Genomic DNA, 15,622 nt, shown 5'->3' with positions numbered 1-15,622 from the left:
CATGGGGTCGCAAAGAGTCGGACACGACTGAAGCAACTGAGTACACACACAAGCTTAGAGACATTTATTGGGATGCATTAAAAATACAAGTCCTGGATAGTTCTGAACAAACGGGGAGAATGGAATAAGCTTCCTGGTTTATATCTTTTATGATAACAAACATACTATTTTTTGTTTGTTTTTACATTTTGACCCCCCTTCGCCCATTTCTCCCATCCTACTCCCTACCTCTGGTAGTCACCAATCTGTTCCCAATAACAGTGAGCTTCAATTTGTTTAAGATTCCACATACAAGAGAAATTATAAGGTTTCTGCCTTTCTGACTTATTTCACTTAGCATATTGCCCACAAAGTCCATCTGTGTTGTCACAAATGACAAAATTCCAGTCTTCTTTATGGCCAAGTAGTATATACAAACATACCACAATTTCTTTACCCATTTATCTATCAACGGACACTTAAGTTGCTTCCATATTTTGGCTATTGGAAATAATGCTGCAAAAAACATGGGGGTATATACGTCTTTTCAAGGTAGTGTTTTCATTTTCTTAGGAAAAATACCAGAAGTAGAATTTATGCATCATATTGTAGTTCCTACTTGTAACTTGAGGAACCTCCATACCATTTTCCACAGTGGCTGCACCAATGTACACCCCACCAACACTGCACAAATGCTCCCTTTTCTCCAAAACCTCACCAACCCTTGTTATTTCTTGTCTTCTCAGTTTACTTCTAAAGGTTATATTTTAATTGGAAGTATTCAATCTCTCAAGTGCAAACATATTTTCAGACATATTCTAAAGCCATAAAATGCACAATTATTTTTTAAAATTATCAGAGGAATGTTTATCCTCTTTGTCACTACTAGATCAATTACTAGTTTATCTTAAAGAATCTCTTATTTCAGGGAATTCACTGAACTAGTGATTTTGAGCAGCAAGACACTGTGTGTGTGTGGGGGGGCGGCGGCTGTGCTCTATCTTCATTGCTGTGGAGGCTTTCTCTAGTTGCAGTGCATGGGCTATTATCATTGCGGTGGCTTCTCTTGTTGAGGAGTATGGGCTCTAGGGGGTGTGGACGTCAAGAGTTGTGGCTCCTGGGCTCTAGAGCACAAGCGCAATAGTTGTGGTGCACGGGGCTTAGTTACTCCGTGGCATGTGAGATCTTCAGCAGGCAGACTACTTTACTACTGAGCCACCAGGGAAGCCCTTGCAGGAGACTTAAGTCATCTACTGGCCAAACTTCGATTTTATAGGTAAGGAAGAGTTAAATGGACCAATAAATAGAGTTTAAAAGACCAATAAACATATGGAAAAAGTTCTAACATCATTAAACACGGGCAAATAGATACTGAAGCCACAATTAGATATTCCTAAATCTCCACCCAAATGGCCAACTTAAAAGGACCAACAATACTAAGTGCTAAGGAAGAACATCAACTACACTGATGGTAGGATTCTAAACTAGTACAAATACTTGAGAAATCTGTTTGGCAGTATTTACTAAAGTTAAACACACATATACCCACCATCCAGCGATTTCACTTCTGGGTGTATACCAGAGACCATCAAAAGACACATACTGGACTTCCCAGGCGGTCCAATGGTTAAGACCCTGGGCTGCCAATGCAGAGGACAGAAGCTTGATCCCTGGTCAGGGAACTTAGATCCCAGATGCTGCACCACAAGGCCAAAAAATAAAAAGTAAACCTTTACAGCAGGCAAGCCACTCAAAAGATAATATCAAACTTCCCTTGGGAGTCTAAGGCACTGGTTTTCAAAGTGTGGTCCACTAAGAGCCTTTTAGTAGATCTAACGGATCAAAATTGTTCTCACAAATAATATGACATTATTTGCCATTTTCACTGTCATTCTCTCCGGAGTATACAGTGGAGTACTTCCAGTCTATATGATGTACAAACTGAAGAAAGTAGTAGACAGAGACTCCATCTTTTTCTTTTATTAAGTCAGATATGAAATTTTGCAAAAACATTTTTTAAATGTCATTTTTAATTTCTGTTTTGGAAGTTATTTTACAAAAAGTATTATTTATATTAACATGCAGAGTTTTATTTTCAAACACACAAAAAGTCTTTAAATGTCTGTTTTAGTTTCTAATATAGTAAGTATCAATGGACAGAATCCCACATAAACAAAAGCTCCTTGGGGTCCTCAATAATTATAAATGGGTCCTGAGACCAGTAAGTTTAAGAATGACTGGCCTATTGATAAGCAATAAAAACAATAAGCTTCTTTTGCTACTTAAAGAAAAAAAAAACACCAAGGTTTTCAACATTTTCTCTGAAACCATCTGTGCCAGACAAAAATCACTGCTACTATATTTATCTGCATACTTTCTTAAAGCTTAATCTGGACTTCAGATGCAGAGAAGGCAATGGCACCCCACTCCAGTACTCTTGCCTGGAAAATCCCATGGACGGAGGAGCCTGGTGGGCTGCAGTCCATGGGGTCGCTAAGAGTCGGACACGACTGAGCGACTTTACTTTCACTTTTCACTTTCATGCATTGGAGAAGGAAATCGCAACCCATTCCAGTGTTCTTGCCTGGAGAATCCCAGGATGGGGGAGCCTGGTGGGCTGCCGTCTATGGGGTCGCACAGAGTTGGACACTACTGAAGCGACTTAGCAGCAGCAAGTCTGTAATCCCTAAACTTACACTACAAGCTGTTGGGCCAACACAATTAACCCACAGGATACTAAATAAACCCCTACACACACGCACACGCACACACACACACAGAGGCACAACCAAAAACAAGGGAGAGGAAAAATTCAAATTACATTATCTCTCCCTACTTGTCAATCCCATGCTAACTAATAGGCTTAGGACTATTAACTCTTAAAAAAAGTTTTCCAATGTTCCTTTACTTGAAAATATCTCTTCTTTAAGACTAGTTTTTTCCACTTCTCTAGGGATACAGATAAAATTTACTAACTTAAAAAATAAAGTTTAAGTCATCTCTTATCCAACACCTTGGTTTTACAGGTAAGTGAGGACTCAGGTTAGTTAAATGATTTAACATGTAGAGGGGGATACTGGAACTACAACAGCCCTTCTGACTCCAAATCCAGTACACCTTCACTATATCATTTTCATTTCAAATATGAAAAGTTTTCTTAAAACACTCTCCAAAATAGGAATCAGTAGGGTTACTGCAACTATTTAAGCAATAACATTATTCATCTATTTTGTGTTATCAGTCTATTTGAAAAGCTGTAAAATATCACCTATACAAACCATGGAGAGCCTACAGTTAACATTTAACTGGATGCCAGCCAGATTCTAGTCCCCTACATGTTGAGGGAAAGGGTTGGTTTTACACACACACACACACACACATATATATATAAAGGCATGTGCTTTGAGAATCCACTGTTTAAGTAGTGGAGCCACATTGAGAAATAGTCACTCTATAACACAGATTCCTTTCTCCTGATGACCGTTCAATAGATCTGAACAGAAAGAAGCTCTCAGTGGAGAGTGGGGGAAAAGAGTTTAAAGAGAAGATAGAAAGGTTTTTAGCTAAGTATTGTTTTTTAAAGGCTTTCCAGGTGGCGCTAGTGGTGAAGAACCTGTCTCCCAATGCAGGAGAAATAAGAGACAGGGTTCAGTCCCTGGGCTTCCCTTACGGCTCAGCTGGTAAACAACCCGTCTGCAACGTGGGAGACCTGGGTTCGATCCCTGGGTTGGGAAGATCCCCCTGGCGGAGCAAATGGCAACCTACTCCAGTATTCTTGCCTGGAAAATTCCAAGGACAGATGACCCTGGCAGGCTGCAGTCCATAGAGTAGCAGAGTCAGCAACGACTGAAGTGACTTACCATGCACTCCATTCAGTGATAGAGAAGCCAAAGCATCATCTTCATATAAGTGAAGTCTCAGGTACCTCCTTCCTTTACTCCACTCCCCCTCAACCATGCGTGTGTACATGCATGCTCACTCACTCAGTTGTGTCTGACTCTCTGTGACTCCATGGACTGTAGCCTGCCAGGCTCCTCGGTCCATGAGATTCTCCAGGCAAAAATACTGGAGTGGGTTGCCATTTCCTTCTCCACAGGATCTTCCGAATCTAGGGATCGAACCCAGGTCTCCTGCAGTGCAGGCAAATTCTTTACAGACTGAGCTACGAGGGAGAAAATAAAGACCACTTCCTACTACAGAGAATCAGAAAATAGTTCATGAAGACGGCTTGTGAGCTAGGTGGCAGGCTAGCCACAAAGGGGAGATAGAGTTCCAAAAGTAAAGTCACGGGAACTGCAAAGACCAGAGCACCCACATCAACTATGGATAGTTTGATTAGGTGGGAGAACAAGAAGCAACCTCTGAAAAGTAGATGGCAATTACATCCAAATGACCTATTTGGGTAAAGCTGACATGGTAAGAGTTTTGAGCTGTATTTGGGAAGAGAGAAGGGAGAGAAATGGAGGTACTTGAAGAACCTGATTTTTGTGGCTGTGTAGATGAACAGAGGGCTCCCCAGGTGGCGCAGTGGTAAAGAATCTGCCTGCCAATGACACAAGAGACGATCTCTAGATTGGGAAGCTCCCCTGGAGGAGGAAATGGTAACCCACTCCAGTATTCTTGCCTGGAGAATCCCCATGGACAGGGGAGCCTGGTGGGCTACAGTCCCTAGGGTTGCAAAAGAGTCGGTCATGACTGAGCAACTAAACAGCAACGACAGATGACCAGAAGCCAAAGAATCTGTCCATTAGTCTCCTTTCACTGACATGATTCTTCTGCCCACGATGCACAAAGGTAATCCTCATGTGATGTGCGTGTGTGTTCACTTGTGTCTGACTCTGTGTGATCCTGCCAAGCTCCCCTGTCCATGGGATTTTCCAGTAGAAGCAATTCAAGATAGCTGACAGGGAGCTCTGATAATGACATTCATTATGAGACAGAGACTCCATCGGACTTCTCCAAACCTCCACCCAGACTCACAGTCTCTCTCACCCCAGTTCAGCATGCTTCAAGTTAACTCCTCTCAAGAATTTTGGATAACTATATTGTACACTTGATACTAATACTTTATGTCAATTATATTCAACAACAAAAAAAAGAATTTTGGTAACTGATTGATATCTACGTACAGAAAACACAGTAAACCTATATACATAAACAGGTTAAATATAAGAAAATGAGACATTCTGTAGTCATTTCCATAAGAGTCTGGGCAAACGCTGTATATAGTCAGTACCCTCCTTTCATACATAATGCATTCCTGAAAATGTGACAGAAGTCAAATATTTCAAAGCCAAACAACAGATTCACATATTTATAGGGGTTTCTCCAACTCTCAGTCAGAGTAAAGGAAAGTATTATAAAATCCCTAATTACACTTCACCTTTCACATATAAGCTTTATTACATACTTGCCATACTTAATATTCCTATTTTGTTCTAATTATTTCATTCACCACTGAACAAAGTCAACCAGCAGAACCAATGAGCAGAACCTAATCCAGAAGGTTAAAGATTCATATCCCCAATCAGTTTCTTGCCCCAAAGACATTAGGTTTGAGCCCTCAAGCTGATGCACTTTTGTTTTCCTACTCATTTTATAAAAGGACAAAATACAGTTGAACTTGCAAATTAACACACAAGACAGTGCTGTACAAATACAGCATAACTGCCGAAACAGAACTGTTCTCAGACAGGCAATACCACCATGCAACAAAAAGACATTTGCTTCATTTCGGCTAATGGACAGAAGTCTGACTTAAAGAAGGGAGGTTACTTCCCCGGCGGTCCAGTGGTTAAGAATCTATCTTCCAATGCAGGGGATGCGGGTTCAATCCCCGATCAGGTAATTAAGATTTCACATAACTCAGGGCAACTAAGCCCACGCACCACAACCAGAGACGCCCTTGTACCACTAAGGAAGAGTCCATGTACCACAACGAAGATCCAGCGCAGCTCCCCCCACCAAAAGAGAAAAAAAAGAAGGGAGGTTAATACATAGGGTATTAAAGTACTGAGTATACAAAAATCTTATGTTATCACAGTTGAGGACTAACATGTTCCAATGGGAAAAAAATACAGAAACAGGAAGCAGAGCTCAAAGTTCTTATAAGAAATCCACATATACATATATACACAATTAGACTATTAACTCTTACCTCCTTTCCCACTCTACAGCAGTTTAAAGGGGGGGGGGAGGGGGATAAGACTGGAACCAGGACTGACAACAGTGAAAATAAACATTTAGAAAGTGAGATAGCTTAAGGGGGGGAAAAAAAAAAAAACTTAATTCAAAACAGTCTGGCACCTTTTTAGTGTATATGCGAACCATCCTTAAACTTCAATAGCCACCAAAGAAGAAAAGCAAGAAATACATAAAATGAAACAGGCCAAAAATAGTTAAATTGTACTCCTGATGTTACTCCCACTAGCAAAGAACAGAAAGCCCCTAAAAGGGGGATTGAAGAAAAGGCAAGAGAAGTGGGGACGCACACAAAGTGTACCAAGAATCCTGAGTCAGACAAAAACAGGACAGGGAAAAAAAGAGTTTTAAACGGCAGGAAAGTTGGAAAATCATATTAAAATCAATTTCATGATTTTTGAGCAATATTTACCAAAGCAGTATCTAAAAAAGGAGCAGCATGAGTGAGGAGGGACCCAAAACAGCGTCTTCTAGGATGAGCGATCAGCACACTCTGAAGTCCGAGGCAGAAGTGGAGGCAGAGGACAGGAGAAACACGACTTAGTAAACTGATCATCTGATGAGAACCTTTAAACACACAGCTAATAATAAGGTTGCTTCTACATGACGAAATTATCAGGGGGTGGAGTCTGTGTGTTTTGCTCCTTGCTTTCATTCTCTTATGCCACCCAAATTTTTTAACAGAACAGATAACAGTAATTTCATAATCAGAAAATTTTTAAAAAGCATATAACATCTTTAGAAAGCTTTCCATCAAATAATATATTGGTTTTAAGCATTTAAAAGCAAGTTTTGGAGTTCTGAAAAATTCATTTAAACAGAATATTATCCCCTAAGAAATCAAATTAATGAATATTTTGATAACGAACCTTTCCAATTTAGTTTTCCTTTACCATGAGTATCAAACACCACTGCACTGCTTTTAAAATGGTGCTCTTTGTCCCCAGACTCCAGTTCTAAAGGGTTTGTGGAAATTAATTTTTAAACTCCCTCCAACCAGTATGTATAATGGGGAAAACAACTCTGTTTCGTTCACCTTGTGTATCCATTACCTGGTATAATATTACACAACAGGCATTTAACGTGTAATCATTGAATTTAAAGTACAAAGTAAAACTAAATAAAAAATATTCAAAAAACTAAGACAAAGCGATTAACATGAAGAAAAGTAGGATATGCTCGATTCCACCTCTAAACCAGTAATTGGGAGTTGTTAGAAATGCATGTTCTCGGGGCCCCATTCCATACTTACTAAATTAAACTCTGGAGGCAGGACCCAGCATTCTGTTTTAACAAGCCCTCCAGGTTTGAGAACCAATGCTCCATACCAGGGATGCCAAACTACAATCACAGATCAAATCTAGCCTCCAGTTTTTGTACAGCCTACAAACTTGAGAATGGATTTCACACAGGGTCATTGTAATTACAATCAACTTGATGGCAGAGCATTCGAACTTTAAACTCCCAATAGGCAAAATACCGTATTGTTAGTCTTCCCCTCATTCTATGCCTCTCATTAGACCAGAATTACAATTAATTGTACTCAATTATCATTATAGTTTAAATTTTATCAACAAAAAATTTACGTAATAGCTTTGATTTTGCCTCTTAGAATGCAAAGACTGCAGTCTATAATATTTACAATCTGGCCCTTTACAAGAAACAGCTTGCTGATCCCTGCTCTGAACTCAGGCAGTGTTATCAAGGAGAGGCCAAATCTTTCTACACTACCTAGGCAGAACATGGGTCTAATACCATATAATTTCCTTATCCAAGTTAAACACGGTAGCGTTACCTAGAAGTTCTAAGTAGCCAGCTGAAAGAAAAGACGAGAACACAGAGAGGAAACCAACGACCTAAACTTACAACTCTTCATAATCACCAAAGTCAGTAGGAAGGAAATGGACATTCATAAATTGACAGGAAAAAGAGGTTTCCCCTGCTCCTTTTCTTTCTAAATTTTCTTCTCTTCCCACTTCATAGGCTCTGTAGCAGAGGATCGGATCCAAGACAACCAGCTCAAAACTGTCCCAAGGAAAACAATTCTTCGGTAACGGCCAATTAGTCTAAAGTGTTCAAAGCGTACATGATTGATCAGCTACAGAAAAGATAAACAGAAAGGGGCCATAATATGATGATACATCAATTTTGTACAGGCCATTCTAGACAATAGGAGTCAAACATTCCTCCAAATGCCGCCATTCAGGCAGTCAAAGTTATTGTTTACTGTTGGGGGGAGGTTTCTTTTTGTTTTGGGGGGTTTGTTTGTTCTTGGCCACAAGGTGAGCCATGTGGGATCTTACAGTTCCCCAACCGGGATGGAACCCGTGCCGCCTGCAGTGGGAGCACAGAGTTTTAACCACAGGGCCACCTGGGAAGCCCCGGTAAATAATGTTATTCTATGTGTTCTGTAATACACAAAGGTAAAGGACAGAATCTCGGACCTATTTATCCATTATTAAGAAGAGATTTTAAGTGTGAATTTTGAATCACTACTAAGCTTATGGAATCCAAAGAATTCAGTAATTAACGTGTCTTGTTAGATACGGAAATAGCTTCACATAGAAGCTAGTCTATGCACACTATCTTAGTGAAGTTACTTAGTTTGTTGAGCCATGTTTCATACCTGAAAAACAAGGAGTTTGACTAGATCGTTCCAGGACTTCCAGGACTGCTCATCATAAAAGGATTATCTGGTCAAGTTAAGTGACTCCAAGTAATAAAGAGAAGGGGGGGGGGCAAAGAAATAGAGGAATCATATTAAGAAAATGAACTAAACGTCCAACAAATAATTATTCAAAGTCTACGTGCCAGGCATATGTCAATGACTTAGGATCTTGAATCTGATCAGATAGATGTCACCAACCTAAAAAGAATTTGAACTAATAAAATTAATCAAAGCATCTGAACAAAATAAGATAAACAAAACACACACAAGCAGTGCAGAGATAACTGACAGAATATCAATACAGGAAAGGAATGGTAAAATAATGGTTGACACCAGTTACGTAGAGGCCCAAAATTAAAAGCCTCCTAAGTACAGCTATTTCTAAAACCAATACTAAAAGAATACATGTCTGCTGTACTTGACATCTGGGCTCACTGGAGAAGGCTGGCATTCATAGGGAAATTGTATTTAATTTACTTAAGGAGGATAAAAGGTAAAAGGCAAGTTCCACTGGCTTAAACCATAACTAAGCATATTTCTTGCACGCGTGCATGCTCAATGGCTTCAGTCGTGTCTGACTCTATGCGACCCCATGGACTGTAGCCCGCCAGGCTCCTCTGTTCACGGGATTTTCCATGCAAGAATATGCAATGGCTTACCATGCTCTCCTCCAGGGGATCTTCCTGACCCAGGGATCGAACTCATGTCTCCTGCACTGCAGGCGAATTCTTTACCACTGAGCCACCAGAGAAGCCCCAGCATATTTCTTATAACAACTTAATTAAGGCCCCTTCTATGAAGCACAATAAAGGATAACAAAATTAGAGCTAGGAAGGACTTTAGAGACCAGCTAGTCCAATGGCCCTCACTTCATATAACAAAAGCTTCCAGACAACAGTAATCTCTAGAACAGTGCCTGGCACATGGTAGATGCCAAATAAATATTTGATGAAAAGAAAACTAATGCCTTAACAGGTATTAATAATGTTAGTATTAAAGCTGAAACTCTAAGATGCTCAGTAAGAGATAATGAGTAAATATGTGTGTTAACTCAGAATCTCTTCCCTTTTTCTAAAATACATTGCCAAAAAAATAACCTAGCTGCTCATCAGAATCATATTCTTAGTTTTTAAATGCCAGTTGCTACCTCAAATCTACTCAATTATAATCTCTAGAGAGTAAGACCCAAGTAAATACATTTTGAAAAAGCTGCACAGGTGATTCTGATACACAGCTCAACTAGAAAATTGTTAAGACAGTGACTGTAGAACTGGAAACCCACTAGCTATGAAATGCCTGTAGAGAGTATGCGTGTGCTGAGGCCCAGAAGACTAGCATAGGCACAGAAAAAAATTTATGTAACATATCTCATCTTAACAATATGCCTTTTCACACCATACTCCTTAAAAGCATATTACATTGATCATTACTTTATATGCAATAGTAATAACTGAACAATAAATTCAAACTCCAATATCAGAGCTTTCATGGTATCTTTTTTCCTTATGATGGACCCTACAGCATAGAAAATAGAAGACAGTGATCATTAATGTAACAGATCTGTGACAAATCATGTGACACCTTAAGAATGCTCACAGACTCTGCATCAGCAGCCTTTTCATATAGAATTTAGCACAATGGACCAAGGGAATTAAGAGAAACACCAAATAAAGGTGTTATTGCTATTTCATTCATCCCATAAAATCATCAGCCAATACTGCAAAAAAAAAAGCAAAATAAAACCCTTCATTTTGAAAATTTTTTGTGAAAATTACACTGATTTTAAACTAAGCTAAATAAAACTCAAGAGTTCTCAAATTGAGATAACAAATTCACATGATACTAAATGTTCACTTATGGGATGATTTAAATAAATTGCTGGGAGAGAAATTAATGTTGCATCTTTTAGGAATCTTAAGTTGCCTTACGTTATTTTAGTCATAAACAGATCCACCAACTAAACTATCAACCTGAACGTGTTGGGAAACATATGGAAGGGGAAGAAGAACCTATTTGCAGCAGAGTTTTAACATTTCCCTTAGTCAATCAAGATATTTCCAAAATTGCAGACTATTATATTTTTATTAAAATTTTAGTCTAAAGCCTCTCTGGTACAGGAAACAAAAGTCCCATTAAAAAAAAATAATAATTGGTGTCATTTTACTAACAAGGCAGAGTAGTCGAAGCACCACTACTTGAACCTGACAGACCTTAGTCCTTTTGTCTTATGGAAATAATATTTAAGATCCACATATGGTGTCAAATGGAGTGTTTAACATAGCGCTGGCACATAATTCAACAAATGACAATTGTTCTCATAATGGGAAACAGTTAAGGAAGAAAAAACTATCTTATTTATCCACTAGAAAGTTCAGTAAGAACGTGCTACCAGCAATGACAGTGGTTTTTCAACCCTGACAGCGTGACAATCACCCACAATCCTTTCAAAAGACACCTCTGCCCAGGACCCATATCAGACCAATTAATAAGTCTTTGGGAGCAGGACCCAAGCATTAGTTTTTGCTTTGTTTTTAAAAACAAAAAACTTCCCTAAGTGATTCTAATGTACAGTCAGGGTTGAGGTCCAACACATTAAACCTTTTCTAAACATTGTTAGACTCCATGTTAAAATTAGAAGAGAATTTAGCAATAAATAGAATACCTTTCAAAGATACAGCTCCTCAAAGAACTACATAGAAACTAAAACCCCATTTTCCAAATTTTGGGGGAGAATATTTCAAGATTCAGAAAACATACCACCACTAAGAAAAACATAATGCAGGCTATAATAAAAGCATTACACTGTTTAAAATTAAAAAAAAAAAAAAAAAAAAAAACACCACCAACTAGCTCCACAACCACAGAATAAAATTCCCCTACCCCTCTGTAATGGTCCAAAACATTTATAAGAGAACTAATCCTTTAAAACAATTTTCTTTAACCTGATATAAAAATTCTGAAAGTACAAAAATTGTTACTTTAAAAATTCTTAGGAAACAATAAGCTTACGAAACAAACAATGAGCTAAAAGAAAGAATGCTTGCTGTGCCCAACTAATCAAGAACTTGAGGACTAGGAAATTCATAAGAAAAATACGTTTTCAAAAATGAAGCAGCATTATTAATATATCAGAAGAATTATCTTTAAGGAGATACTCGATATATAATACGTCTATAAGAAGGTACTCGAGATATAAAATATCTCGTCTTCTTGAAATGTCAGAAAATTTATTTTAAAAAAAAAAGATCCAAAGTAAATCCTCCTGAAGCATTTTCATCCATAAAACAAGAAAACTATAACACCAAGGAATTCCAGTAATTTGATGAAAGGTAACATCTGCCCTCCAAAGCTACTTTCTGAAGAATTTAGATTCTCAGATTCTAGATTCATAGATTCTTGTACGGTTTTTGCTGTTATTTAATCCCTCCAAAAATTTTCTCTCTCAGAAACTACCAAGGTCAGCAAACAAAAGAAACGGAAAGAGAACATTAGATAACAGGTTAAGAGTTACAAATTGTGTTCTTGCAAAAAATACAGGGAACAGGGTAGAGGAAAAAAACACGTATAGTTCAAAAGGATCATTTTTAAAAGAGAGAAAACAAGACGTAACAAGCTATCAGAAACATTTTGAGTTCGCCCTTGGTGTATTAATTCCAAATGTTTCTTTCTCACTCTAATGCAAGCGCTGTTACAAGTATGACAAAGCACATGGGTTATCAAAATCGAGAATGTTGACCCCTTTGTACATTTAATGCATAAATCTTTCAGAACTATGAAGGCATTTGCTAAAACCAAAATGGCAGCCCACCGAATCAGTACACCAGTAAGATCTAAAGAGTTTGTAGTCTCTATTTTTAAGTTCAAGTGTACGGATTAACAAAGCCAAGCGAGTCACGGTTAAGGAGTCCTTACCATATAACCACTAAGAATGGATAATGCGCTCCAAAAGAGGTTAAGTACCTGCTGAAAAGTTTCTTTAATCAGACTCCCGAATTCTTCCTCAAAAGTTACGGTTTACCAATGTTATGCAGATTCAGAGGGACTCGAGGGTTTCCAGGTCAGAGAACGCTGCAAAAGTCTTTCCCTCTCCTCGAAATGAAGTGTGACTATTTAACCAAGAACCCGCTCAGTTACATTCAAAGACAATCTGAAGAAATTACACACACCTGTAAACTGCACGACGGAAAACCCAATTAACATTTTAAGTATGGAACTTCCAAATAATAACAAGTTTAATTTAAGCAGATTCTGTTGAAGAGTTTAAAAATCCCCGGGTAAGTTCCAGTCGCCCCAGAAATCCATATAAATACTGCAAAACACATATACACCTGTTCCATAACTCTTGAATATTTCACGATGAATGAAAAATATACCATTTCTCAAATCCGAAGCCTCACGTCACAAGAATCCGAAGGTTTTATCATTATCCAACTCACACATGGTAATACTTTTTTTGTTTTCCACAAACGGTTAAAAATATAAAGGTGGTGGGTCCAAGCTCGCTGGGAAGCGACTTCTGCATCAAAATATCTTCCGCAGCTTTGGCCCTCCGTAAATGAAGGGAGGCGAGGGAGATGGAGGAGGCCGATAACCCGGCTCCTGCTCCCAGACCCCAGGGCCCAGGAGAAGCTGCGGGTTATCGCGGGAGGGTGGGGGGGAGGTGGACAAGTCGGCGGGCTCGATAGCCAGGCGTAGCCGAGGCCTAGCTCTACGGCTCCAAATCACTCCACCTCAGTAATGGCGTTTGGTGTCAAGTGGAACGAGACTGGGAAGGAGAGCGATTGCGAGCCCGCCGAGCGCCGGGCTGCAAGCCCCAAGGTCAGGGGGCGATGAGCCCCCGGCGCCGACCCGGCCGTGGGCTGCGGATGCGGGGGTTGCACGCCGCGCCCGGAGACTCCATCCTCCGACTCGGCCCCAGACAGGACGGGAAGGGGAGGAGGGGGGAGGGACGGAGCCGTCAGCCATTTTCCCTTACAGTCCAAAACACACAGACACGCTCCCGGGACGCCGGCTCGGCGTGGAACGGAGCCCCGCGCCCCCACCCGCGCCGCGCGCGCCCGCCCCGCCCGAGGGCCAGGACCGAGAGCCGAGAAGCCCCTGGCCCGGCCTCCGGCAGCGCCGAGAGAAACCGCGCACACGCACACCCCCTCAACCTCCTCCCCTCCCCTTCCCTCGATCCAGCTGTTGGCCCCGGAAAAGCGCGTTGTCCCGGCGCTGCTGGCTACTCACCGCACAACACAGGCGTCTTCTCTTAAGAAGCAAGACACGCGGAGGCGACAACCAAGGCTCAGTCCCGGGATAAGGCCGACCCTGGGTGCATCCCAGGCCCAAGGGTGACGGGCGACAAAGTGTGTCGAGAGACCGTAGGCGTAGGGACCGGGGAGCTGCACAGGGGCTCCGGAATTCGCTGCTCGCCGCGCCCGCCTTGCAGCAGAGGTGGCCGCGGCCGCCTCCTCCCCCCCTCCTCCTCAGCCGGCGGCGGCCCTCTTCCCACTTCTCGCCTCGGGCTGAGGCTCTTTCTGAGCGCAGACGGGCTCCGGGCGGTGCGTTTCTCCTGCGTCACCTCCTCCTGCTCCTCCTCCCGCAGTGGCGGCTTCACCTTCCACTGGTCGCCGCCTCTGTCCCCGCTCCGGGCCTGCTCGCTCTGCTGCGGCTTGCCCCTAGCACCCGGCGCCCAGCGAAGCGCCGGGCGCAGAAGCAGCCGCCTCCCGCGCGGCCTGTGAGCTGAGCGATACGGGGAGGGGCTCCGCGCGGCAGAGGCCCAAACGGGCCGGGTGCAGGGGAGGTTGCGGCTCCGGCGGCGGCGGAGACTAGCTTCCGCAGCCGCGGATGCCCGTCCTCTTCAATATGGCGGATCCGGCAAACCAAAAAAAAAAAAAAAAAAAAAAAAAAAAACCGCTCGGCCAGTGGCGGCGGCGGTAGCGGTGGCAGCAGCAGTGGCGGCGGTGGAGGCAGCAGCGCGACGGCGCAGACTCCTACAAACCCCAGCACCGCCCAGACCCGAGGTTCCCCGCCCCCGCCAAGCCCCGCCCCTCACGGGGCCAGCCCCTGAGCCCTCCTCCTCCTTCACCCCACCCCCCTTCTCGCTCAGCTGCTCCTTCTGCTCTCCCTTTTCTCCCCCGTCCAGCCGGGGCGGTCTTTCGCCGGGGAAGAATGGCTCCTACCTCTGGGAAAGCCGGGCCAGGCGAGAGACGCTTGGAATTCGAGGAGCCGGGGTGGGGGAAGGGAGGAAAATGAGGTCAAGATTTTTCAAACAGTACTGTTCCTCCAGGGTTGCATTACGGCCAGGAACTGTTCCATGCCCCTCGCCTCCGGGGCGGTGTGAGGGCAGAAGCGGGGGCGGGGGCGGGGCGGCCCAAAAGGATCTGGCACGCCTGATCTCCTTCCTGGAGAAGGAACTGGGATGTCGGGATTGGCAGGGTGCGTGGTCAGGACAGAGTTAACCGTACAAGCCACAGACGCGTCGCTCAGAGTTTGACTTGGGCCGCTTGTTTTTGTTCCATTGTGAACAGAAGCCCCGCCGCCAAGTGCCCGGATGATGACGTCACCACCCCTTTTCCGGGATTGTGGGGGGAGGGGCAGCGAACCCAGAGACCGCGCGCTGGGCGGTCGTGCTCGCAGTGGTTGGCGGGGGTGGATCCCAGTGGCACAGCTGACCCTCGTCACGTGTTTCGTGAGCCGGCCAAGCCCACGGGGCGGGTACCTTGCGGGGGCCGTGGCGCGAGGTGCCAAGGGCCAGCCACCTGCTCCTTGCCGATAGGGAGAAGGTGTGGC

The 15,622-nt window shown here is 42.6% G+C and overlaps 1 protein-coding gene across 5 annotated transcripts in view; it reads right to left on the bottom strand.

Moving 5' to 3' along the window:
* USP9X (ubiquitin specific peptidase 9, X-linked) overlaps positions 1-15,275 on the bottom strand; it is a 117,456-nt gene extending 102,181 nt beyond the window's left edge. For 4 of the 5 annotated variants that reach the window (XM_018044570.1, XM_013976575.2, XM_005700913.3 and 1 more), the window contains exon 1: positions 14,078-14,722. The gene's annotated coding sequence lies outside the window, so the exon portion shown is untranslated. Of the gene's footprint in view, positions 1-14,077; positions 14,723-15,012 lie in introns of those variants that run through there. The other variant, XM_018044571.1, reaches the window with a different exon arrangement.
* Between the last annotated feature and the right edge of the window lie 347 nt (positions 15,276-15,622).

The sequence above is a fragment of the Capra hircus genome, unplaced genomic scaffold (assembly GCF_001704415.2).
Source record: "Capra hircus breed San Clemente unplaced genomic scaffold, ASM170441v1, whole genome shotgun sequence".
NCBI classification, from domain to species: Eukaryota; Metazoa; Chordata; class Mammalia; order Artiodactyla; family Bovidae; genus Capra; species Capra hircus.
Note: the sequence above shows the minus strand (reverse complement) of the source record. Positions and strands in the feature narration are given on the sequence as shown.